This window comes from Jatropha curcas, chromosome 3 (genome assembly GCF_041381405.1).
Source record: "Jatropha curcas cultivar XTBG-Jc1 chromosome 3, XTBG_Jcur_1.0, whole genome shotgun sequence".
Lineage (NCBI taxonomy): Eukaryota > Viridiplantae > Streptophyta > Magnoliopsida > Malpighiales > Euphorbiaceae > Jatropha > Jatropha curcas.
The window spans coordinates 11,065,896-11,093,792 of record NC_143153.1 but is presented as its reverse complement, the minus strand read 5'-3'; the positions used below and the strand labels follow the sequence as shown (position 1 = coordinate 11,093,792).

At 29.2% G+C, this 27,897-nt stretch overlaps 2 long non-coding RNA genes across 2 annotated transcripts; both read right to left on the bottom strand.

Moving 5' to 3' along the window:
• Nucleotides 1-15,381: 15,381 nt before the first annotated feature.
• LOC149497554 (uncharacterized) lies at nucleotides 15,382-19,707 on the bottom strand. The gene is made up of 2 exons (XR_016320209.1): nucleotides 16,367-19,707; nucleotides 15,382-15,553 (listed from the first exon to the last, which is right to left on the bottom strand). It is a non-coding gene; the product is annotated as an uncharacterized LOC149497554 (long non-coding RNA).
• Nucleotides 19,708-22,036: 2,329 nt separating this feature from the next.
• On the bottom strand, nucleotides 22,037-23,898 carry LOC149497553 (uncharacterized). Its single transcript, XR_016320210.1, has 2 exons — nucleotides 23,022-23,898; nucleotides 22,037-22,208 (listed from the first exon to the last, which is right to left on the bottom strand). It is a non-coding gene; the product is annotated as an uncharacterized LOC149497553 (long non-coding RNA).
• Nucleotides 23,899-27,897: the final 3,999 nt, after the last annotated feature.

The window sequence follows — 27,897 nt, the reverse complement described above, 5'->3', positions numbered from 1 at the left end:
AACGTCGCATGCACTATAGAGACTGCTATTATCCACCGAATCTCATTATTTGGAAATATTAGCTCACCTTTTTACACTGTCACCGTTTAATTAGCTTTTAGCATTTTAATTGGTTTAAAAAATAAATATTATGTTATATAATATTCGATAATATAATATTTAAATTAATTTTAAGAGATTAAAACAGCGTTTTATAAAAGTTATAAAAAATTAATTCATATAATGTTTAGTTTTTATAAAAAGTTATTAAAATAGCTAATGTTACTCAAATTGCTAAACGTAATTAAAACAATTAATTTTACCTAACAGACGTTTATATTTAGTTTCCATTTATAATAAAATTTTATAGAATATCTATTGTAATATTTATATTAATATTATATTTAGTAAATTATAATGAAATGTACTGGAATACAAATTAAAAATATTTTTATTGTAAAAATATATTAAAATACTTTTAATTAAAAACGTTAAATAAATTTATGTATTTAACTATATCCTAATTATGATTTTCAGTCTAGAAAAATAAAAGTTAATTTATTTGTATTGACAAGACAATAATTTGAATAATAGTTTGCTACATTAAATGTAAAACGGACTGCGTTTCCTCGTTAAATGCCAATAAAAAGACGTTGTTCCATCTCATCATTTTTCTCTATTGCCAAATCTATACGTTATTCTACGTATTCATTAAATTGGTTGCAACAATTGCGATATGAAAAGATTTTAATTTGAAATTTTTCACTCTTCACGTAATTGAAAAGACCACTCAAACCACGACCTAATTGACATATATTCTTTATTTTTTTTTTTATTTTTTTTTTTTGCAGCAGATTGAATTTAATTTGTCTTGTCAGTCCATGCAATTGAACCGCAGAGAATTCAACAATTTTGTCTTCTTTGGTTCTAGAAGGTAAAACTGGACCTGACTGCAGTTAGAAACTTAAGAATGGACAAAAGAAAAGACCAGGTCTTTAGCTAAAAATAATAATTAAAAAATTAAAAAGAAAAAAGGAAAAAAGACAGAAAATATAACCTCTTCCAATTAGAAGTTGGTTGATTGACCTCTTGAACTATCAAATTCAATCTTTTTTCTGTAATGCGGTCAAATGTCTATTTCGTAAGATAATATAATCCCATGCTTATTCTGATATTGTGCGGCGGGGCGGAGACCGTAGAGGCTCATCCAGCCCCGGACTGCAATTTATCTTGATGAATAATATTTTAATATTTTTTTATTAAAAATGATTTATTTTGTGCATTAAAATATTAAAATATTATAATTTTAATGAAAAATATAAGAATATAATGAAAATTATATTTGAAACTTATTTTTGTAACTTATAATTTATTTTTTAAGGAAAAACTTTATATTTTATGATAATATATTGAAATAAAAATATAAAAAGAAAAAAAAAAATCCTCTAATGGAAACCCGCCTCCCTCTAAACACGATTGATTAAACCCCAAACTGATCTCGATTTTTCACAGGGCGGAGATGGTAAATGCGAAAGCCGGCCCCGCCACGGAGAATAAAATATTTTCTTTTTATATGTGTCGGAATATTAATTTTTGCGAATTAGTGCACATTATTATTATACGAGATATCTAATATATAATTAATTAAATAATTAATTAAATGTAAATGAACTTATCCTATTGTTAATCCATAACCCATAATTTGTTAGTTTACTTAATTAGATGAGATATTAATTGAAGTTTTATGTGAAGAAATATATTTGTGGACAAAAGAATTTTTCCACACACATGATTTTCGTTCATGGTTTTGCTTTCGGTTTCCAATTGTTGAAGATAAGCCAAAAGTTGGTTCGTGACTTTGTCGGTGGAATAAGAATTGACCAAGTAAAGAAATCCAGAAACACACAATTTAGAATTGGTCATGCATTGCTGACCATAGAGCTTGCATATCCGGAATATATTTATGGTTTTCATTAATTAGTATAATAATTTCGTTACGAGAATTTTATCTTCTAAATATTTCCGGATGGAGATAAATTTTGAAGAAAGAATTGATGATAAAATTTGATTCATGAAATTGCAAGAATTGGTGTGCTGGCCCAATTTTGGCATATATTAGAGAGAGACCACATATTGCATGAGGGCCCAATAAGATCGGATAATAATAGATTAAAAAAATGATGGAATTGGTGAGTATTATTAAAAACCACCGTATTGAATCTAATTGATTGGCTTCACTTAAAAATTTCTATTGCATTTTAATTTTAATAGAAAATCCAAATTTTTGCGGTTCAATTTTTCTTTAAAAAATTTTAAAAATTAAAATGATTTAATCCAAAAAAAAAGATAAAATTTAAATCAAATCAAACGGACTCAATTTTGTTTATTTTTATATAAAAAATCATTTTATTTAGTTTATATTAATTCGATTTGATTTGAACCAAACCGACTAACTACCTGTTCTAAGCAATTTGTTTTCAGTGTTTTTGGACAAATAATAGCCAATTTGGCTCCTAACTCGTTTAGAAAAACGGAAATGGTTAGTTTTAACCTTTTAGCCAATTTAGCTTCTGAAATTATTTACAAGAATAGAAAAGTTAAATTTTACCTTTTGCTCCAATTTAGCCCCTAAATTTATTTTCATTTTTGCAAATCATTAATTGATTGAATTGAATAGGATTGACTTTTTCTTTTATTGTTCTACAATAAAAAACCTAGATCAAACATTTCCAACACTTTTGAATAGAAGTTTTTTTTCTTCTTGAAAGAGGGAATGCATATCATTAACTGAATGGAATATTACCAACAAAAAGGAGGGAGATTATCCCATACTTGGAAACGAGCATACCGAATGGATACTCTAGCTAACATGTGAGCATTCATATTTGCTTGTCATCTAACCCACTTGATCTTTATATCAAGCCTAGAATCTAAAATGTTCTTACAATCCCAAACAATCAATTTAAATTCAGAGTTATCTAAAGAAAAACAATTGAGAGCATTAACAAGTTTTTGAACATCCGAAAAAACACTTCCGTTGAAAGGTAAATGGTCCATTGCATAAAGTAAGCAAGTCCTTAGTGCAAGAGCTTCCATAAAAGCTGGATCACCATTGCCCTTATGGAAACCTGAAACAGCCCATTGAAAAATGCCTCCATTGTCCTCCGTCACAAACCCATAACTGATCATGTTTACAGCAGCAACCAAAGCACCATCAACAAACAACAGTCACTCAAAACTGGAGCTAAAAATGGGATAATAATAACTTTAGCAGATGAACTTTCAACCTTTTTTTTTTCTGTTTTGGTGTCTCGCTGAAAAACTTTAACAATTGAGGGCATAAATTATTAAAATTTACAATTGAGTGGTTTTCGATGATTTATCATGCTAGAAAGCTAATAAGGACAATATGGGATCCATTTTTGCTGAGATGGCAACTTACATAGAAGACACATCACTAACTCTATAGACAGAAATCTCTTTATGCCCTTCCATTACTTTTATCAGATGAAAAAAAAAAAAAAAAAAAAAAAGAAATCAAACCATCTCCTGCACAGAATCCATCTCCTCTTATTTATCCGCCTATAACCGCAACTTTCACTAACGTCCACCAGGCAATCAATGTGTTGTCCTGTTAAATCTTTCTGGACGTTTCTCCTCTTGATGAAATCTTTCATCACAACATAAAATCTTTCTTTTGACCAAAATTTTCAGTTTTCAGAAAATGATATAAATTATATATTCACAAAAATCAAATATTAGCATTTATTAAGAAGAAATTGCTTATTGGTGTTACAAAGAAGAAAATCCACAAAATCAAATATGGGCATTGATTTGATCACAATTTTCAGTTACGATTACCAATATCACTTCAACAGTAATGGATATTATATTTCTAGGCAAGTATTGGATTTTTTTTTATATGGATTTATTTGCTTTTGTTGATCTTATGGGTTATTTTGATTGCATTGAATTTATAATGAATGTATAATTTAATCCTTTTAAGATTCTTATATCTTATAATTCAGTTGGTCTTTTTGGTTCTATACTTCCATGGTGATCTTTATTTATTTATTTTTTTTTTTGTATTAATTCATTCTCTGTCTTTTTTAATTTTTATTTTACACTTTTGATTGGTTGAGCTTCTTCCATTTATAACTCTTTTAACCGATGATGATGAATTTATACTTTTTATGTTTTTAACTTTATCATATTGATTCTTTGGTATGTCTATGTATACATTTTGTAATGCGATATTCTATTTTCTTGTGCTTCTTTTTTCTTCTTCTTCTTTTTATTTTTATTTTTTTTTTTTCAAATTTAAGCAGTTTGGTTTGCCCATAAGTTGCAAATAAATTTAATGGAAAATTCTTGGACCATTCCTACCTTTTTGTGTTCTTAAAAGAATGATTCATGAGTATGTATTTACGATTTTAGTTTGATTGGTGAATTCTTGATAGGCATCAACTAAATTTGCACCTTTGTTTGGATGCTGAGAAAATGATGAAATTTTTTCTTTATGTGGTGAGCAATATAAGTAGCGAGAAAGAGGTTTACTCTATTTTCTGAATTTCCTTCATTTGAATTTCCTTTCTTTCTAATTTCTTCTTCCTTCTTTATTTTCTAGAAAGAGAGATAAATTAGTGATGATAAAGATATATAATTTTACCAAAATCCAGTTATCTTTTATACTACAAGCTAATGGTTAAAAAAGGAAACTCCTTTTACTGTTTATATAGAGGAGATGATTTGATTTTTTTTTTAAAATTCACATGAGAAGCACATGTTTTCCACATGTCCACAGTGATGTGGTCTTTCTTATTTCCAAGTCAACTGCCATCTTAACGAAAATGGGTCCCATATTGTCCATATCAGCTTTTAGGCATGAAAAAACCACTCAATTATAAATTTTAGTAAGTTTATGCACTTAATTACAGAAGTTTTCTGGCAGGATAACAAAATAGAAAAGAGTTGAAAGTTTAAACACTAAAGTTATTATTATCCCACGAAAAATGGACAAGCCTACATGCCATTTATGCATGATAATGGACGTGGAATTAGATGGAACAACTGTTGCATGGTCTATTTGTCTCCACTCATGAGTGTACCGAGAAGACGCAACAAATACATTAGCTGAGGAGCACTTTTTGAATAGAAGTTTAAAATCCATTAAAGCATCATTTCTTCCAACATATAGAAAATTCACCATGTAATATAACTTTAATTTGTTCGACACGAGTAATGTATGAATTTCATATGTAATAAACATAGTAATAAATGTCAATTTTAAAATTGACCCAAAAGGTCATATATAACCTTTTAATCATTCTAAACAACTTCAAAAATTAAAATAGATGAAAAGTTCAAATGTGATATTTTTAATCCCTATAAATATATTCAAGGTCCAAATTAGACTTTATTCCTTTTTGAAATGATGAAATTATTGTGTTATATTGCGTAAATTAGTAATATATAACTATAAATAACAAATTAACAAGAGATGTGAGCTCTTTAAGGTTCTTTGAACCATATTAAATCATTTTTGAGCGTTATATGAATATCATAGATAAGTTTTCATTATATTTTTTAATTTGCTCAAATTTCTAATTATAAATGAGAAGTGATACTTGGGGAGATCCAAAATTGTGGATATGGATACAGATAATGAATAACAATACCAATTGAAATCGAAATGACAGGCTGGAGCACTGTGGAGGGGGTACCTATTGACACTTTGATGCCTAAGTCAACTAAGATTATGGAGGATTCTGAAGGTAATTGGAGTTGATTAGTTGTACCTTTCATGTAAGATGCATAATCTTTTGTATAAAAGTCAAGTGAAGTCCTTATAGATTGCTGATTATCAGTAGTATTCATTGAGCTTTGATTGCTTGATAGCTCACGCTTGAGTTAGGTTATGGCTCTTTGCTATTTTGGACTTAGGCCATGCCAAGGTGACAATTTCGATTACTGTTATAATAAATATCTTCTAATAACTATTGAATCTTTAAGTTTGATTTGTTGTGTTGATATGCAGGTTTTTGATTGTGACATGAATTGGTAATTTCTTGGTTGAACTTCTTCTAAGGGGCTTAATGTCTTTTTGTGCTACTTTTCCTACCTTAGGTTGTCTTTCCAAACACTATAGTTTGGGTTTTATTTCTAAGTCATGCCAATGTACTATATTTTGGGTTTAATTTCTAAGACATGCCAATATTACTACAATATATGATACGTTTGCTTTCAAGAACTCCATTAAGCCGAACTTTCATTCTTTAATGTTATGTTATCCACTGAACTTAGCTGCAATTTGATTTTTTTTTTTCTATTATTTTTGCTTTTATTGAACTGAAGCTAGCTAAATTATGCTAAGTTGGCTAAACTCCGTCTTTTTAAATGCCTCTCCCTATACAAGTATGAATCTTTTGGTTCGTGCAAGGATAAAAAAAATAAAGCTTTAGTTGAGAAAAATCTTGACATAGACGTCTCGAGGCATACCCAAATCATCATTTCTCCATTTTTTTTTCTTTTTTTGAATTTTAAAATATATAACTGCAACGAGATTTGACTGCACTAGTATTTGTACCCCTTTAGACTTATATTCTAAGCATTCTTCTTTATCCATTTTAAAGATCTTTTTTTTTTTTTCTTATCCTTCTACATGGGCTAATAGAGCTTTGAAGTATGAGGTAATTTTTATAAAGACCTTTTATGTTTGTGTTCTCCCTTTTTGCTTATGCTTTAAGCTTTATTCTTGTCTTCTTGATTTATTTCTATAAATGGCTAGAATGATGTTTCTAGAATCATATTCATTTTGTTTGCTAGTGACGTTTGCCAAATTGTTGAGAAATCTGAGATCCTTATATATTTTGCTTATCGCCTCGTAGCAAATAACGAAGCTATTGCCATGATTGATAATTGTTCAAGAAAACTCTAATTTGTGAGGAGGCACTATAAGCTATTCTTAGGTTTCCTTTAGATGTATTATGTGCTATTATGCTAAAAGCGTATAGAATTAACATTTCTCAACTTTACTCTGATGCATGGAGGATGCGTACATCCTTCAGGGCTTTATATAGATTGGTGGACCAAAAATCCATGGTAGAAGCATGGCAATATCAGATTGTGCATAAGTAATTATATTATTCAAAGGAAAGAAACAAATAAAAGAATAATTGAAATAACAAAGTAGTATCATCTCTAGCCCCTTTTAGGGTTCTATGATAATCATGCATCTTCGAAAAGTATAAAAGCATAAAATAAATAAAGAAGACGGAGGAGGAGAAGGTTAGGTTTTGATTGATTTGGTTCACATTTTGAGACTCAGAAGCTGAGTTTGCCTGCATATCTTTTTAAATGAGAATCAGAATCATCCAATCCTACCCATTGTTAAATAAGATGTTGATTTTAGCATTCTTTATTATGTTTTGAAAGTATGGTTACCAAGTGATGAGTCATAGAAGGAGAAGGAATGGATTGATTATTTCCTTTTTAATTTGTTTTTTAGTTAAAGAAGAAGTTACAAGATTGAAATTGAAAAATATTATAGTATTATAATGTTCATACTTTTGTTACTTGGTGAGAGGAGCGTAGAGTTTGGCCTTGCTTCTTTGGTTGAAAAGGCGGGGGATATAATCTTCTCAGTGTGAAGCTACGAGTTGGAGAATTTGGATTCAAGAAAAATGCCAAATTTTTTATTTGAGGAATGGATGACTAAAGAGGCTCCAAATCAAAGAGACAAATTGAACTTATGTTTATCAAACTAAATAGGCTCTAAACCTAAAAGAAGAGAATAAGAGACTATGAAGAAAGTAAATGCGAGGGGATTTTAAACTGGCTTACTTAGAGCACTAAAATTCACACTTGAGAGAAGAGAGTAGGAAATTTTGTGATAGCTCAATCAATAGATTCTAAGATATATTGAGAGTGAAGGAGAACCTTACTTTTATAGGACAAGGTTAGGACTCAAATTTCCACATTTAGCATAAGTCGAATTGGAAGATTTTGTAGTCAGGTTGAGTGAAAGGGATATTTTTGGCTAGGTAGTGACCTAATAGTGACTAGATAAGCTATTGTTAGTGACTACATGCCACTGCGATTATCACAAGGCTAGTTTGGTCCGTTTCGGTCTTATTCAGCCAATATTGGTTCGTTTGGTTCATGGCCCATTTTAATTTAGATTTTGGTGTGATATAGCATTGAAAAGCTCTCTCAATCTAGTTTCCAATGGCATTAAAATTATTTTGAAAGTGTACCTATAGGATTACTTATAGGATGATTATGTCCAAAAGAGACAAAATTTTAGTCTATTTCTCACTTAATTTGGTTTGGTCGATTTGATCTTGGTTTCATTGATTTTTCAAGTCTGGTCTTGATATATAAGGTGTAATAATCATGTGTTCACGAATGCTTCCATCAAGAATGTCAAAAATGATTTTGATACTTCATTAAGATAACAAAATTGCTAGTAAAGAAAATTAAAGGCAGAGCAACTAAATCCCTTGAGACTAGCTATAAGATAAAAAGAAGAAAGAAGAAAAAGAAGCTCGAGGTAAAGTGAAGGGTAAGGTAATAGATGCTCAAAGTAAAGTGATTAAGGAGCTAAGAGGAGCTCAAAATAAAGTGAAAAATGAGTTAAAAAAACAAAGAATTAAGGCAAAAAGTAAATTCATGTCAAATTAAAAAGAAAGGTAGAGAATTAATAGTAACAAGAGATAAATTTATATGCTATGATCAATGATAAATAGAGAAATTTATATGTCGAGCTATAATGGGCTAGGCTTATAGGCCTTTACTCAACCTCATACGCCTTTGACTGAATCTCTGATAGCCAATTACAAACTAAGCTAAATAAAGCATGGTGTTCAAGTAACTATAAATAGATCGGCTATAACAAACAAGCATGAATCTAAAGATTCATAACTAAATACTAAAACAATATCTCAATAAATTTCCTCATAACTTTAAAACAACTATTTTTAGCAACTTTTGGTAGGTGCAAATAATATTTGCGAGGCATAAATAAATTTTTTATTAAGCAAGAGCTAAGTTTCAATAATTAAAAAGAACATCATAAAAAAGGGCTAAGGTAAAAATGAACTTTGCTTCCTCATGAAGCTCGAGTCAATAAAAAGAGCAGATTCATGTTGAGTCCAATATTAGTTCAATAAAAAATAGAAAAGTGTGAAGGCAACAGATCTTTATTTATCACAGAAATATAGAATAACTATAAAGATATAGCTATTACAAAAGATTAAGCTTTTACAAATTCTATTATATCTAGAAGTAATGATAAAAACTTAGTTTATATGAAATTCGAGGCTAGGTGTCCAATAGGGAGGTAAGCTCAAGCTTCTTTCTAAAAGGATTTCATCAATCTTTAAATCTAAATTTATCGACGATCAAAGAAGAAAAACAGTTGAGTTAAGTTTTTGCTACGATAGCCAAAAGTCATGAAGAATTTTAGTGGCAAGGATTAAAGTACTTTGGTACCAATATAAGAAATTTCAAGCAAAAAAGAAAAAGGTAAGCTTAAAAAGGCAGAGGATGAGTTAATCATCAACAACAAAGATCAAAAGATAATTTTCAATAATTGAAAGGAGTTGAGCTGAATAGAACTCACATCAAAGTGAATCTCTCCAATAAAATTGAAGTTAAAGATTTAATATCTAATGGGGACATCTATTACCAATTAGAAATAAAATAACTCGGTCATGGATGAATTACACCCATGGTAGATCTATCTAATTCTACTTTGAATAGGATATAAGGATCTTCTCCTTATCTAATAATTAAGGAATTCACTCTAAATACTTATTCCATTGGTATTGCAAATACGTATTCAGTAATGATTCCAACTATAAATCTACCAAGAACATTCCTTCCTCTATATAAAGGGGCTTAAACCCTGTGCTCAAGTACAATAACTCAATTGATCTTATTTAATTATAATTATCCATTGTCCTCTCTACTAACTTAAGTATTCGAATGGTTGCACGCCTAAAGTCCACCTACTTTTCTTTTCCTTTTTTTCTGTCTTGTAGATTTCAATATTGGTGCTATGGATATATATTCCATAAAATATTGATTTAATCCCCACTAAACAGGCTTGCAGGAGGGATGAAGAGTCTTAACTGTGATTAAGTCCTGAGCTGAATTAGGCGGTCTCTGGTAATAGCGTCTGTATACTGGTGGTTTACACAAAAAAAAAAAATCAAGTTAATATTATATATATATTCTAGTATTTTTTTAATGGCATAGCACATTATTTATACTCATTGTATTTAGTCATTGCATTTACTATTTTAAAGAGTAATCTTTTTCAAATTTTCTATTTAAGTTTTTTGGGTCATCAATTTACTTATTCGTTTCCTCAAGAGTTTAACATAAATAATATGTTTTTATCAAAATTACAAAGGTGTGATGTATTTATTGATTAAATAGATTACAAAATTTTCTTTTATTATTATAATTAAATCTTGGGTACATATATTAAGATCAAATATATACTCTAATATATAAAATAAAATGCATCAAAATATAATGTTTAATTATATAACAAATTTTCTCTAAAAAATTAATAGATAAAAATTTAATTTCTTCTCAAAACAAATAAATAAAAATTTATTTAAGAGTAAAATAATTAATATCTCTAAAAGTAAAGGAGAATGATAAAGCCAAGTGATGCGGAGCAACTTGCACTTTAATAGATGGATGATTTGGATCGCTACAAACCAAAGAAGAAGGGGCATGGCCGTGCCATATCCAGCACGCCCGTGCCAACCTCTGAAAGTCCTAGACGCGAGACACGCCCAGTCCTAAGAAGCACAAGCACGCTCCTGTCACAGCCAGTCTGCCCGTGCTAGCCTCTGGAAGTCCAAGCACGCCCCTGTTGACGCCGACGAGCCCAGTTACGTTTCGAGTGCCGGCACGCTTGTGTCATACCAAGCACGCCCGTGCTAGCCCTTAGAAGTTCAATAACGCCCGTGTCATGCCAAGCACGCCCGTACCACGAACTTTGCTAGGGTTTTAACTAGTTACGACTTTTGTGTTATTTTAGGTCTTTTTATATGACCAACCTAAACCTATCAATAGGTTATTTTTGTATCTTGGCAGGCATTATCTTTTTTATCATTATTCCTATCAATAAACTTTTTCAGGAGTTTAGTTCTCTATTTTATTCTTCGGATCAAACGTCATTGATCAAAACTCTTGACGGAGTATAATCGTTCATTCTCATTCACGTAACCGTTCTGCGTCACAAAGAGACTCTATTAACAAACAATAACAAATCAATGTATATAGTAGTCAAGAAAGAGAGAGAAAGAAATTCAATTACAATAATTAATAAAATTTATATGCTACATACATTTCACATAATCCTCATTACCGCCTAAAAACATCATATATGGCTTATTCTAAAGAAATATACCCATTGTAATAGTATAATTAGGGTTTATTTCTTATACAAGTAGTAATACCTTCTTTAATTATTTTTAGCAAGTTTTTAATCTTATTTATTTATTTATCCTTTAATTCTTCAAATAATAAAATTAAAATCTTTAAAAATATTTTTATCATCTTTAAACTTAGTAAGAGTATCTTGGTTAATCACAACGTTTTCCTTTCTTATTCATGTTTTTATATATATCACTATTATTATAGATTAAAATTCCTAATTTAAATACAATAGAAACTCTTTTAATTAATATAATAAAATATCTTAGTGAATAATTTTTAAAATTATAATCTAAATTCTTATAAAATAAATTATTGATTTAATTAATTTGTGTTTTGTAATTGGGAAGTTGTATAATAATTAAAATTCTAGATTGAAATAAAAAATAATAAAAAATTCCTAATCGAAATAAAAGCTATGCAAACAATAGCTAAGTATGTCAAACAAATCCACTATTATTAGTTGCTATTATTTTCTTTTTTATTTTATTTTATTTTTTTTTTTTTTGGGGACTAATAATCAAAATTCCATTACTGAAAACCGAAAATGTCTTCCATTACAAGTGGATTGATAGAAGATGGTATCTTCTATCCAGATTTGCTCTTGTATCACAAGAGAAAGAGCTAATTTTACTATTATTTCCTAAATTGAGTTCTAAATAAGTATATGGATTATTAGTTTTTATTTTTGACAATTAATCTTAATTTTATTAATGAAGATTGTGCGTGCATGCAAGTGGTAAAATTAACTAGTAATGATAAAATATTTTAATTATCAATTACAAAAAACTAATAATAATAAAATATTTCAATTATTAGTCTATTTAGTTAAATTTTATTAAGAATTATTCTCTTAAGGAATGTATTTTAATAAGTCTATTCAATTAAGGAATGTATTTTAAAGTGGATTATTAGTTTATTCAATTAAATTTTTTTTATTTTTTCAACTAATAAATAAAATCCATAAAGTATTTTTGTCCATCCTTAATATTAGTTGGGTTATTTAGAAATTAAAATATCAATCAAATTTAGATTATCTTTTTTTTTTAATCAATAAAATTAAAATTCTTAAATATATTATATTCTTACGATATTTAATATATATTTTATATAGTATATAATATAATTTCTTATTTAATCCTATAAAATTTAAATTTAAATAGAAAATTATTATGACCATCAAAATTAAAATGCCTTTATTTTTTCAACCAATTAAACTAAAGTCTTTAATGGTATTTTTGTCAACCCATAAATTTAATAGGAGCATTCTAGAAAGCCAATGTTCCTCATTCGTACTTTTATTTATACTATAGACAAACCCATTGGGATTGCCAAAAAAGGATCATATTAATTTTGAAGAATGACAAAATTATCTTGAAGGATTTTTATTTAAGTATCAAATACCAATTACGTTTTTATATTCTAATATTAATTCTTCGGTTAGCATATGTTAATGTATGCTTCAATTATATTTGCATGGTTTGACAAAATATGCATATTAAAAATTTGGTCAACAAAAGTTATTTTCCCTTTATTTACCCTTAATGACTCATTAAGATACTAAAACTTTTTCATTCAATGAACAATTATAAAGGTTATTATGGGAAAAATAATTATTTACATGTCTAAATTTAAAAAACTTGCAAAATATTTTGAGACATCCAAAAAATGAATAACAAGCAAACAAAATGAGACGGAAGGGGTACATTTCAACTATACTACTTAAATTAATCCTTACATTTTTTTAATTTAATATGTTTAATTGAATAGTATTTGAATTCAAATAGAAAATTAATATAATCAATCTAATTAAAAATTCTTATATAATTTTAGTCAATCAATAAAATTAAGAATTTTCTAATTAGAATAGAACTAAATTATCCTTAATGATATTTTTAATTAACTAATAAAATTAAAAATTTTCTAATTAGAATATAACTAAATAATCCTTAATGATATTTTTAATCGGTGATTAAAATTAAGAGTACGTGAAGGTGTTTTAAGAATCTAATATTTTCCGTTTGTACAATATATACACACACAATAATGCAAAAATATATATATATATATATATATATATATATCTCAACAGCAACTATCACAAAAATTTATAACACACTAACTTTTATCAACAGAAAGCTTTGTTCTGGTTCGTGGATATGCTTCATCTAAGCCTTGGAGTGATGGGTAGAGGAATTGAGGATTGAGGTGTAGCCAACAACTTTGCTTTTTGTTGGAAAGAAATACCAATATAATTAAAAGAAAGCCCAACAAATGACCCAAAATAGAAAGCCCATTAAGAGTCCGTTAGGAGGACATTAGGGATTCAACAAATCCATTTATGTGTTGATGCACTCCGTTTAGACTTCAAACTTTCTAAGCGCAGCTTAGAAAACCCCAACAAAAAGATTATCTCGCACAAGCACTTTTTTTTTTTTAGTTTTTTTTTTCCAATTTTACACTTTTCTTTCGATATCTCAACTAAGTTTTTTTTTTTATTCATAATTGAATCGACTAGAATTACGTTATGTACTATAAGATAAAAGGTAACCATCCTTTTTAAATAATATTCATCAATTAAATTAAACAATCGATAATAATTTTTGTAGTCAATATAACTCGAATTCGATACTTTCCATTCCTCATTTCTTTTCAAAATATGAGCACCAGGCAAACTTTAAAATTAAGATTGCTTAATAATTTATTTAATAATTTTTAATTACTTCACAAGATACTTTAGTACAACGGAGGTGATATAATCTGTAGAGTTGTACAATCAAGAATCGGGTTGCGCTGCTTGATGCTTCGTTCATAAACAAAACAGTGGGACCATACCGGTAAATAATATTTATGTTCAATTCAATGGATGATGTTTATAATATTTATTATAAATTGGATCATGGAGATATAATTTACATGAATAATTATGAATCTCAAAACGACATAGTGTTTTATCTCCATTAATCATTTGAAAAAGAGATTAGATAATACATACGACAAAAAGTAATATTAACTGTAAATGGGCCCAAAAAATAATATTACTCTTTAATAAATGGATCATTCGCTTAATCCGCGTGTCAATCCACGTGTCAACCCGCAACACAGTATATTTATATTCGTTTCATAAATGGGTCATTCGTTTATAACATGAACTAGTTTAACCTCAACCCTAATCTATTTATTTCTCGTGTTAGGCGAATTATGTTCGCATGTTGTGATCCATTTTGACAATCCTAGTAGGACCTGCATCAAAAAAATGCACAAACACTATTAATATATTTGTCAATAGTGATAATAATTTTGAGAATTAACTAATTATATTGAAATAAGAAATTAAGTATTTTTTTTATGTTTATAATTTATTATAAATGATTATTTATTTATTTGAAATATTAATGTATTGTACTTATTTAGTATAATGTGTTCTAAGCATGAGGATCTCCTGCTTTTTTAAAAATTAGCGTATCATGTACATGATGAAGTGTTTTTTTAATTTATTTTTATATCTTTTTTATTAATGAATAATCAGAAAAAATAAGAAGGGACTAAATTTTTTTTCGGGAAAATTTTTGTTTTTTTTTATATAAAAGAAAAATAAAATTAATTTTTCTCTATAAATTTATTTTTATAATTTTTTTTCCTTCTAATTTGAAGAGAAAATTATCGAAATTCTTTTCCTTGTATTTCTTTCTTATTTCCAAATAAAATAGTTTTTGCTTATTAATATTAATTTAGTTTTTTCTCCTATATTATATTATCTAAAATATAATTACTTTTTTTACCTTATAATTCACATGATGCTGTCACGACCCATTTTCGTGGGCCGGACCGGCACTAGGACCTGGGTGGGCTTAAGGCCCCCGAAGCCCGTAGTAAGCCTAACTTATTCCAATTCGACATTCTACAAATATTTATGGATTCGGGCCCATTAACTTATTATGCATATGCATTCAAAATACAGTTCATATATTTAAAATGGACTTTCATTATTTAATTACAACCCAACTGGAATACAATTGCGGAACTCTACCTTTGTATTTACATCGTTATTTCTATCATTAACAGTCTTCTACAATAAGTGTCTCAACTCCACAAGGCTTTTCTTTCTTTCTATTACCTGGAAAAAAAATAGTAGGCAGGGGTGAGCGCCAAACTCAATGAGTAGGGTTAGATAACCCTCTCACCCCACACAATCACACAGATGCTAAATATTTTTATCTAGTTACCGTTTAATTATATGATCATGCAGTTTGTCACACAAATGGCAATACAACAGCAATCACAAGTATCATCACCTTCATATAATCACATCACGTGGAAATTAGTCAGTGGCACCACCTGAAACCCCAACGAGCCGTCCTCACACATGGCTCGCCCTCTCATACATGTGCACCAGGGAGCCGATCCCCCATACGGCCAACTGGTCTTATCTCACTGACCAGTCCTCTCATTGTTTTTCCATTTTCTCTCTTTTCTTTTCCATACCAACAGGAGGCAACTCGGTGGTCTCCATCCAATCTAGATCATCAAGTGCTCACAACAGGAGGCCACCCTGCGGGCTACAATCAAATCTAGATTATCAGGTGCGCAACAACAAGAGGCCATCCTGTGGTTCTATATAATCCATATCATCAGGTGCACACGGGGGCGCCGATCTCCCATTTTCCCGGCCGACGGTCACATTTCATATCATATCATATTCAGGATCCATATCACATAGACCGTCCTCACAAACCCATGGTGGCCCACTTCATCCCAATTCCACACAAACAAGGCACAGTATATACACAGCACAAGTAATCACATAATTTATTTAATATCAACAATTAGTGCAGCACAATATGGCAATTCAACAAATTAATGCATGATAGCATTTAGCCGTGAATGCATGAATGCAGGCGGATGATACTAGTTATCTAACACTACTCACAGTTCTTTATTGTCCTTTAAAAGGACTGCCTTTTTAGCCACATGCTTCCAGCTTTTGTCCTCGCATTTTGTATTTTATAAACCGATTGAAAATCAGACGACGGATCCACAACCTACATGAGAAGAGGAAGATTCTGCCTTTTGGTGCCTCACCGGAGTGTCGCCGGCCAGTCGCCGGACCACCGCCGTCGCCACCGTGCACGGTGGCCGGAAATTCAAATCTTGTGTCCTAGGCTTGCCTGAAACGGCGTGAATCGCCGGAAAAAGGTGTCCGAAACTTCAAGCTCTTCCCCTTCGAAATAGTCACAATTTCAGTTCAAATCTACGCTATAATCTTCTTCCTCGCGTTGAGTAGATGTTTTTAGAGTATTCATTTGCCAAATTCGGTGGCCGGAGGAAGGAGATCAAAGAAGAGGGAGGAGGAGGAGGAGGAGGAGGTCACGCTACTGGAGAAGAAGAAGGAAGAAAAGAAAAGAAAAAGAAAGAAAAAAAGAAAAGAAAGGAAATGGGCCGGTCCGGTTCGATTCGAACCGATTCGGTCCGATTCAGTGATTTGATCTCGTTTCGTTTGGTTTTTTTTTTTTTTTTTTGGTTTTTCGCTCGGTTTTTCAATTATTCGTGTGGTTTCGACACAGTTAATTAATTTTTAGGTCCGGTTTAATTTATTTAATTATTTAGTTGGGTCATAAAACATCTCTTCAATTTACTTTCTAATAGTACAACAAATAATGATAACAATAAATTAATTTAGGATAATTAGTTTATATCGTAGAGTTCCATTTTATTTCATCGAAATTTCTGAACGTTCTGTTTTTGGGCTTGGGCTCAATTCAAATTTGGGCTCAAGTTAGAAATGCTCGGTCTTCACAACCCATACTATAAAAAAATTCGGATTTTTGATTTAATAAAAAATTCTAAAGTTTTGAAAATAAAAATTCGGGATATTACAATCTCCCCCCCTTAAGACAATTCGTCCTCGAATTGAATCTAGTGGGAAAGAATAAGAATGGATGCATGGGAAATTTTAAAGTTATATGAAATTGCTTCCAATACCAAGGAGACAGCTCGCGAGCAAAAATATAAATCGAGGAAACGAAGTGAATGAGGTATTCTGCTTGTATTTCTACCACCAATCATATTTAAACCAAAATTTCGTTCAAGCTATACAATACCACCTAGCTGATACTTATAGGAAGCTTTGTTACTTTAGCCTCTAAACTATCATCGGACAGTTGCTAGAAAATCTTTCTTTAAATAAAAATCTTACAATTAACCGAGCTTTACAACAAAATGCTTAATACTTATATTTTTCCCAAATTAAATTTTATTACACATTTCTTTATGAAAACCAAATACATAATTTGCAAAAAGTAAAACAATTTGAAATTTAATTTGATTTATTTATTTAACATATATTATGACGAAATCTTTGCTTAATCAAAGTCGAAAAACTGTTACTTTAATCCAAGATTTTAAGAAAAATTTTCTTGAAATTTTCATTGTCTACAGGGTTATTCGAGCTCACTCTCAGTTCTTTTATACAAGTTCTATTCTTGTTAAAATACTTTTATCGTACACTAGCGCAATTATTTAAATAGCTCATTTACTATGGACATTCCTGCACTATTAGTTATCTTACTCTATAGAAACCTCCACACTTTCTATTTAATCGTAGTCCCTTCGTCTAATCTCATTCCTTATCTTAACATATATCATTAGAAGTTGACTTCCCTAGTACATCTTTTGCTTTTCAATTGTCTATTTCACGTATGTTGCTTACTAATTCATCCTAAGAATATCGAAGCGTACTTTTTAATTATTCCATCTATTATTAATCATCATTTATCTCATTAACAATATTTCATCCAATACCTTTTATTACTTGCCCCTACTATTTACCTTTTACCTCATACCTATCAACATATAAAGTCTTCAATGAAATTTCTTACATCTCGACTTAATGTTGCCTTACCAGTCAAATATTACATCGAATAAATAAGCATTAATCATTCTACTTCCTTTATTAAATTACGCGTCAACTAAATAATTTATTCGTTTCTATATAGAATTTCAATTTCTGCCTTAATTATGAAATAGTAATAAGGCCCTAATTCATCTTCATATTACATAAGTTAATTGTTTAATTTTTTCCATCCAAGTTTTAAAATATAATATCAATTTATCTATCTCAACTTTTCTTATTTAGTCTAACAAGTTATTTCTAACTTCCTTTAACCTTATCCACTCTAGTTTCTCAGGTTAGCACAAGGCTATCTGGTGTTATCATCTACACCTCGACTTAATTTAGGTCTTTCCTCCTTTTGTTGGCACGTCAAAATTTTTTTTTTATCAATTACCTTACGATTCACTTCACTGGGTTATTTCTTCTCTTTTCTATAAAGATTTCAATTTATACATTTTAATATTTATCGAAGAGCTCGGAGAAATTGTCACATATTTCAATTGAACTCCAAAACATCCCCTAGAGTTGAATAATTGTCTTATGATCTGGCAACTACCCAAAAATTTAAATTTTAAATATCACGTCTCTCTAGTTCTGATGTGTCACAATTCATTATAATCTAAAAGGCATAATACTTCAAATTTCAATTCTTAATGTATCTATCTCTAAGTATCAACGAGATATTAGGTTCTATTTCAATAAATTCATTTATATTAATAGTCTACAACACTAGCTGTCTCATACTGTGAATTTCATCGAATGAGTGTACTAACTAAGAGTTTGTAAGTAATTTCCACGTTCTCCTTTATTAATATTCTCAATACACATTATATTCCATCCATTTGATTTGTTAGATTCATCATTTAATCCAAAATTCTACTAATGAGTTAACAACGACCGACTAGCTTGACCATTTTATGGGTAACTGGCTATTTAAAAACTTTCAAAATAATTTTCCCTTCCCACTTTTAAAAAAAATATCGGCATGTCACTCACACAAAACTTTGAAATTCTTGTATCCACTTTTATTCATTTCAAAACCAATCTCAATCGTGGTATAAAAATATTTTCATGAAGTTTGAAAATCAATACTCATTGTATTTCTAAAACTTTTTGGTATTTAATAAAAATAAATTGTCTATCTCCACAAGGACAATCCTTAATCATCTAATTTCAGTCTATTGTTACATATTTCATCCCTAATTGATCCTCTTAAACCAAGCATATTCTAATCTTCATCATTACTATTCCTTTCGCTATTTTTAATCTCCCTAATAGACTGGTCCACACCTTAAATTTTTTCCAAAAGTTATTTTCATTAGTGATTTATTAGTTATATTTATATTTATATTTATCTTATTATTATTATTATTATTATTATTATTTTATCTTTATTCATTTAGTTATTTATTTTAGCATCATTCATTTTTCATTTTTTTTTTTTTTTTTTTTGCATATTTCTTACATCTGAATTTTACTCCTTCCTCAATTTGTTTCTAATTATTTATTCTAGTATTTCATCGTGGATTAATTGACCATATTATCATCATTAACTTTACTACTATTTAGCATCCCCTAATTTTATACAAGTTCTTTAGATTTTTTTTTTTATTATTCATTCTAATCTTCCTTTTATCCTCCATATCTTCTTAGTATACTCAACCTCATTTAAGTCTTATCCGTAAAAGAATTTAATGGTGGGTACATGAATCTATGGCGTGAAACCGTTATTCTACACAAAATTTAATTCCGTCGTAAGGTCATTGTTTCTTGGATTTCTTATTCTAATTTCATCATTATGAGTTATCTTAGACCTTTATCCTCTTCCAAATTTTATTAACTTTTATTTTATTTTTATCTTATTTAGCACCTCGATCTAATTCTGTACTGAATTCTTTAAAGCAGATTTTTATGTAAGTTTTCTTATACTTAACTTAGATTAATAAATAATATTAGTCTTTTCTGCACAACTCTCTGTCAAGATATATCAAATTCCGTTAATTATTAAGTTTTCCTACAGCATTCTTTCCCCATTCATTTCCCATTTGTGATTTAAAGTTACTCATCATCTTCTACATTCCTTTTATTATAAAAGATTCATGAACTTAGTCTAGCCCATTAAGTATCCTACATATGCTAGGAGCTTAATTATATAATATCTAATAAATTTATTACAAACTGAATTTTCACCTCATTTATTATTATTTTTATACCAACTAGCCCTTAGTTCCACATTAGTTCCATAAGTCCATTATCGATTCAATCTAATTGCTCATTTTATTACAATAGATTCATAATTATTTCATGGTTTGTAATTTATTTTTTTATTTTTTATTTATTTTTTATTTATTTTTTTTAACCATTAGTCAATATTTCCCATATTAATCAAATTTTTAAATTCAAACTTTTGCCCAATTATTTACTAACCACTTTTTAATTCTATATTAAAACACTCAAATTTTACCCTTCACACTAATTTCTCCAAAGAAAGTTTTTAACATGTAATCACATAATTGATTTACCTTTGTCTTTTATTTTGCTTTAATTACTCCATTTAAATTTTGTATATCGAGATTTGACCAATCAAATACCTTTTATTGTATTTAGACACAACTTATTGTTTTCACGTCTAACTCTTTTTAATTATGCCAATAAGTCTCTATTCTCCTTAATGTTATACTTAAATAATTTACAAATTTTCTCTTTTTACATCCTTGAGTTTAGCCTTGAATAATTGAGGGTTTAATTTATTTGTCTTAGATCCTCTTTTTTTTTTAACCCTTCATGTAATGTAAATTACAATTTTCACTTTTTATTCCCTAACAGTAATAGTTCTAGAATTTAATTTCTATCTTCATTGAAATGTTCATTCTAATTCATATTCTATACCATTTATTATTATTTTATCAATATTAACTTTTGCAAGCCTAATTTAGTCCTCGGGATAGACAATATGATAAAAATTAATCAAACATGCGATCATTATAAGTAATTTAAATTCTAAAATCAAATAAATTTTTGACATGCCGACAAAATAATAAAATCAAACAATTAATTGCAACTTCACAATAAAAACAATTTCCAACAAGCAAAGAATAAAACATTTTTCTCAAATCATAGTTCAAATAAACTCACTTTCTTATTGTCTTTAAAACTCCAAATTTTTTTTTTCTAAACCATTTTAAATAATTTTCGAAGCAGTGTCTCTTGTTGGATCAAGGTGTACTGGGTGATCAGGCCATTACACCAATTTCCAACTGATCCTCTACTTCAAAATTTTATAGAGGGGATTTAGCAAACTCAAAATATTTCGTTTATAAATGTCAGTTACCCAGACCTATTTTAATTTCCTATTATTTATGTACCTTTAGTTCTCATCCTAAGTTTGATACAGATTTCCTTCCATCCTCGTGCACGATGCGTCCATCGGCACTAAAATGGAATTCAATCCAGACTACAGCTCCTTTGTTGGTTACGGCCGATCCCAACAGAGGAGTTCTCTATTTAAATTCCTATGTTCCGCAATTGATTCCTAAGTCCCAACTTACGCTCTGATACCAACTTTGTCACGACCCATTTTCGTGGGCCGGACCGGCACTAGGACCTGGGTGGGCTTAAGGCCCCCGAAGCCCGTAGTAAGCCTAACTTATTCCAATTCGACATTCTACAAATATTTATGGATTCGGGCCCATTAACTTATTATGCATATGCATTCAAAATACAGTTCATATATTTAAAATGGACTTTCATTATTTAATTACAACCCAACTGGAATACAATTGCGGAACTCTACCTTTGTATTTACATCGTTATTTCTATCATTAACAGTCTTCTACAATAAGTGTCTCAACTCCACAAGGCTTTTCTTTCTTTCTATTACCTGGAAAAAAAATAGTAGGCAGGGGTGAGCGCCAAACTCAATGAGTAGGGTTAGATAACCCTCTCACCCCACACAATCACACAGATGCTAAATATTTTTATCTAGTTACCGTTTAATTATATGATCATGCAGTTTGTCACACAAATGGCAATACAACAGCAATCACAAGTATCATCACCTTCATATAATCACATCACGTGGAAATTAGTCAGTGGCACCACCTGAAACCCCAACGAGCCGTCCTCACACATGGCTCGCCCTCTCATACATGTGCACCAGGGAGCCGATCCCCCATACGGCCAACTGGTCTTATCTCACTGACCAGTCCTCTCATTGTTTTTCCATTTTCTCTCTTTTCTTTTCCATACCAACAGGAGGCAACTCGGTGGTCTCCATCCAATCTAGATCATCAAGTGCTCACAACAGGAGGCCACCCTGCGGGCTACAATCAAATCTAGATTATCAGGTGCGCAACAGCAAGAGGCCATCCTGTGGTTCTATATAATCCATATCATCAGGTGCACACGGGGGCGCCGATCTCCCATTTTCCCGGCCGACGGTCACATTTCATATCATATCATATTCAGGATCCATATCACATAGACCGTCCTCACAAACCCATGGTGGCCCACTTCATCCCAATTCCACACAAACAAGGCACAGTATATACACAGCACAAGTAATCACATAATTTATTTAATATCAACAATTAGTGCAGCACAATATGGCAATTCAACAAATTAATGCATGATAGCATTTAGCCGTGAATGCATGAATGCAGGCGGATGATACTAGTTATCTAACACTACTCACAGTTCTTTATTGTCCTTTAAAAGGACTGCCTTTTTAGCCACATGCTTCCAGCTTTTGTCCTCGCATTTTGTATTTTATAAACCGATTGAAAATCAGACGACGGATCCACAACCTACATGAGAAGAGGAAGATTCTGCCTTTTGGTGCCTCACCGGAGTGTCGCCGGCCAGTCGCCGGACCACCGCCGTCGCCACCGTGCACGGTGGCCGGAAATTCAAATCTTGTGTCCTAGGCTTGCCTGAAACGGCGTGAATCGCCGGAAAAAGGTGTCCGAAACTTCAAGCTCTTCCCCTTCGAAATAGTCACAATTTCAGTTCAAATCTACGCTATAATCTTCTTCCTCGCGTTGAGTAGATGTTTTTAGAGTATTCATTTGCCAAATTCGGTGGCCGGAGGAAGGAGATCAAAGAAGAGGGAGGAGGAGGAGGAGGAGGAGGTCACGCTACTGGAGAAGAAGAAGGAAGAAAAGAAAAGAAAAAGAAAGAAAAAAAGAAAAGAAAGGAAATGGGCCGGTCCGGTTCGATTCGAACCGATTCGGTCCGATTCAGTGATTTGATCTCGTTTCGTTTGGTTTTTTTTTTTTTTTTTGGTTTTTCGCTCGGTTTTTCAATTATTCGTGTGGTTTCGACACAGTTAATTAATTTTTAGGTCCGGTTTAATTTATTTAATTATTTAGTTGGGTCATAAAACATCTCTTCAATTTACTTTCTAATAGTACAACAAATAATGATAACAATAAATTAATTTAGGATAATTAGTTTATATCGTAGAGTTCCATTTTATTTCATCGAAATTTCTGAACGTTCTGTTTTTGGGCTTGGGCTCAATTCAAATTTGGGCTCAAGTTAGAAATGCTCGGTCTTCACAACCCATACTATAAAAAAATTCGGATTTTTGATTTAATAAAAAATTCTAAAGTTTTGAAAATAAAAATTCGGGATATTACAGATGCGCAGGGTAATATTAAAAGATGAAATAGTATTACATAATATCATTCAAAAATAATAAAATGATAAATTATATCTTATTGAGATATGCTGAAAATTTGCAATGCTAAGATATGTCTTCTTAAATATCATGTGAAACTTTTCATAAGATATGTAATAACAAAAACCATGCATGTTATGACCTATATAAAAAAATGCATACATACTATTAATATATTTTTTAATAGTGATAATAATTTTGAGAATTCAACTAATTATATTGAAATAAGAAATTAAGTATTTTTTTATTTATTGTTTATGATTTATTATAAATGATTTTTTATTTATTTAAAATATTAATATATGACTTATTTAGTTTACTATGTCCTAAGCGTGTGGATGTTCTGCCTTTTTCAAAATAAAAAATAATAAATGATTTTTTTTCTATTTATTATAAATGATTGTTTATTTATTATCATATCTCATACGTTTTCATATATCGTATCACGTATCTGTACAATATGGATTCTGGTATATAAGACTACCTCATATGTCAATGTAATCATTAAAACATGAAATTAAATATTTTTTATTTTATAGTTTATGTTATATGTATTTTAATTTAATTTTAATTTAAACTAATTATATTAAAATAAAAATTAATTTTTTTATTTTTTATTTCTTATTTTTTATTTTTATAAATAATTGTTTATTTATTATCATATATCTCAAACGTTTCGTATCTCATGTCTCGTATCCGTGCAACTTAGCTCTTGGTACATAAGATTATCTTATATGCTAAAGTAATCATTAAAATAAGAAATACTATGGCTTGGGTTATTTGTATTTTAATTAAATTTTAATTTAATTTAATACATTATCTTAATGGAATGTAACTAATAGATATTATTATTATAAGACATTATCTAAAAATATAAAACAACTTATCTCCTTACAATTATTGTCCTTACACCTTATCTTCAACTAAATAATTATTATTCTCTTCATACTTGACAATTTCATTTATTTACATTTGACTTACATTTGGCTTCTATATAATGCAAACTGTTCTACTTATATATATATACTTATATATATATATATATATATATATATATATATATATATATATATATATATATATATATATATATTAATCCAACTACTATATTGTCATTAATTAAATCTCGATACAAATAAAATTAACATATCAACGTTTAATATACAATAAATATAATAATACAAAACTTAACTCTCTTTGAGCATGAGTCATACTTGGGGATTGGTACTTGAGTGGCATTTGCTGGACGCACGGGATTTATCAATGTAGTGCTTGTCAAAGTATTCATCACATAGCTGGAAATATCTTTTAACTTGTATCAGCAGCTGTAGAAGACACTTTCCAAACCATCATATTACTTTTTGTGATCACAATTTATATTGACCACATCTGTTTTTATTTTTATTTTTATTTTAAATTAATTATAAAATGAAACTCAATCAATATTTATCGAATCAAATTAGTATGATAGGATAATATTCATAAATGCATAAGTGGAAGGGATGCAGTAAAAGAAAAAAAAAAAAAAGGGGTAAATAATTATTTTGCTCCCTCTATTCTTTCCATCTGTTAAATTTTAGTTCAATAGTTTTTAAATGTCAATTTTGCCCTTTAGTGTGAATTACTATTTGATCTCCATATTATAGTACATTATGCCAAACAAGATCTTTATTTTCAAAAATTAATTTTAATAATTCTTATATTTTATACCTTTCAATTATTATCCTTTTACTAATTTATTTTTTCTATTATAAAGTGAAAAGAGATGAAGAATGAGAAACCGAAGGAACTTTTGACGAAGAGCTAATTTTTCAACATAAAATTATATTTATTAAATTTTATAAACTTGATTAATAGGATAAATAAATAAATTTTAATGAAAGGACTATATAGTTGTATGGTTATAAAATAAATGGATCATTAAATTAACTTTTAGAGGATAAAAATTCTAACTAGTGTAATCTGCTATAGCATAAAGAATAGATAATAATTCACAAGAAAAAACAAATATAGCTATCTTCTGTTTTACATTTATATTTTTAATTATTAAAATGGCATTCTTCTAGATATTATTACTTAAAGAAAATTTCTTAAAATTGTATAGTAAGGGGTAAATTTTAATTTTTTTTATTATACAAGGTATGAAATACATTTAAAATAAAGTTAATTTTTGTTTTTTCTTTAGTCGTCTAATCCTAATTTTTATTTGGAAATACTGCGGCTAATCATCAATTATAACCCCTATTTTCTACTCTTTTTTTCGGTTTTAATCTTTATTGACTTTAATGAACTCATATCTGTTTTTTTTTTTCTTTTTTTTATTGTTGTTTTGTCTTTAAATTTGGAGTTATTTTTCTCTTCATTGTAAGGGTTTGGTCCCTTCTTTGAGAGGTTTGTCACTAAATAAAAGTATAATATTTGATTTTATATGCTTGAACACTTTAAATCTTGATTTACAAGTGCAGAAATTCGATCAATGTAGCCTAATAGTGCGGCTTATTCTTCCATTGATGCTATTGACATATAGTGGAGGAAACTCATCCGTATTCATCATATGTTACAAGTTTTTTAAAAAATAATTCAGATATAAAAAATCTAGAGAAATTATTATTTTGACGTCCAAATCAATTACCGGATTAGTTGCTATTATAAAAATTTATATTTTTTATCAAGAACATTTTCAAGCGGAAAAAAAATCTAATATTATATCTTTTAATTTTAGTTTTGTTATTCAAAAGGATTTATTATATTCTTTTAGTTTGTTAAAATATCAATGAACTTTGTTAGCTATTGATAATATTTGTTAAAAGATTTATTAAATTCTATATCTGATTTATATTAGTATTTGTAATACTTAATATTATTATTAATGGATTATATTTAAAAAAAAAAAGATATTTCTATTGTGAAGGTTTAAAATTATCAAATAAAAATACATTTGAATGGAAAAAATCAATCTAAAAAAGAATTGGAGAGAATACAGAGATGCCTTGGCCAATGGGGTCTCCTTATGGTTTTTGCTATCGTACACTTCAATCATAATATTACTAAGAAAAAGTGTATGTTTATCTGTCCATTACTGATTAGTACAATTCTCAACTTTCCGTACATAACTTTCTGTTATGAAAGAAAGGTTTTGTATCTTTCTTTATTTTCAGGTCAATGCCGGAACTCGAAGGGTAGCCTATGATAGGAAGTGAAGTGATTGCAAGTGGTTATGCAAGATGTGAGGCTTCAAATTTTAACAACTCATTTCTTAACCTTTTCTTTTAAGCACTTGGAATGATGGTTAATTACTAATTGATTTCAGTTTGTTAAGAAATCATTTTTTTATATATATAATTATCATTAGATTAGGAGTGAACAAACTTTGAAAAAAAATCAAAAATCGAACCAAATCGAATTATGCTTGGTTTTTGGTTTAGTTATTTGGTTTTCGATTTCGGATTCAGTTTTTAATCTTCTATAATTTCGGTTTTTAGACTTTGAATCGATTATTACAGAACACTTATTTTCTGAATAAAATCAAATCATTTGACTGATCCAATGCATATCAAACCGAACCAATCCGATCCGATCCGACAATCAATTTCATCCGAATGCTAATAGAGCGGATATGGACTATTTCATCCACTAATCATCCCTACTAAAAGATGGTATATATGAACTAATAAGGCTGCATCTCACTAGACGTGTCAAAAAACTGTTGGTGTTAGTAATAACCTTTAATTGGCAAACAACTTGAGGAGTGCTTTCTGGACGTGGAGTATATGTTGAGTAGTGCTTTATGTCCTTTATTTTCACTCAACTACAACCTCTACTACTTCGCAATTTATCTTTTACAATAATTTACATAGCAAATATTAATTAATTAACTAAAATAATTTTT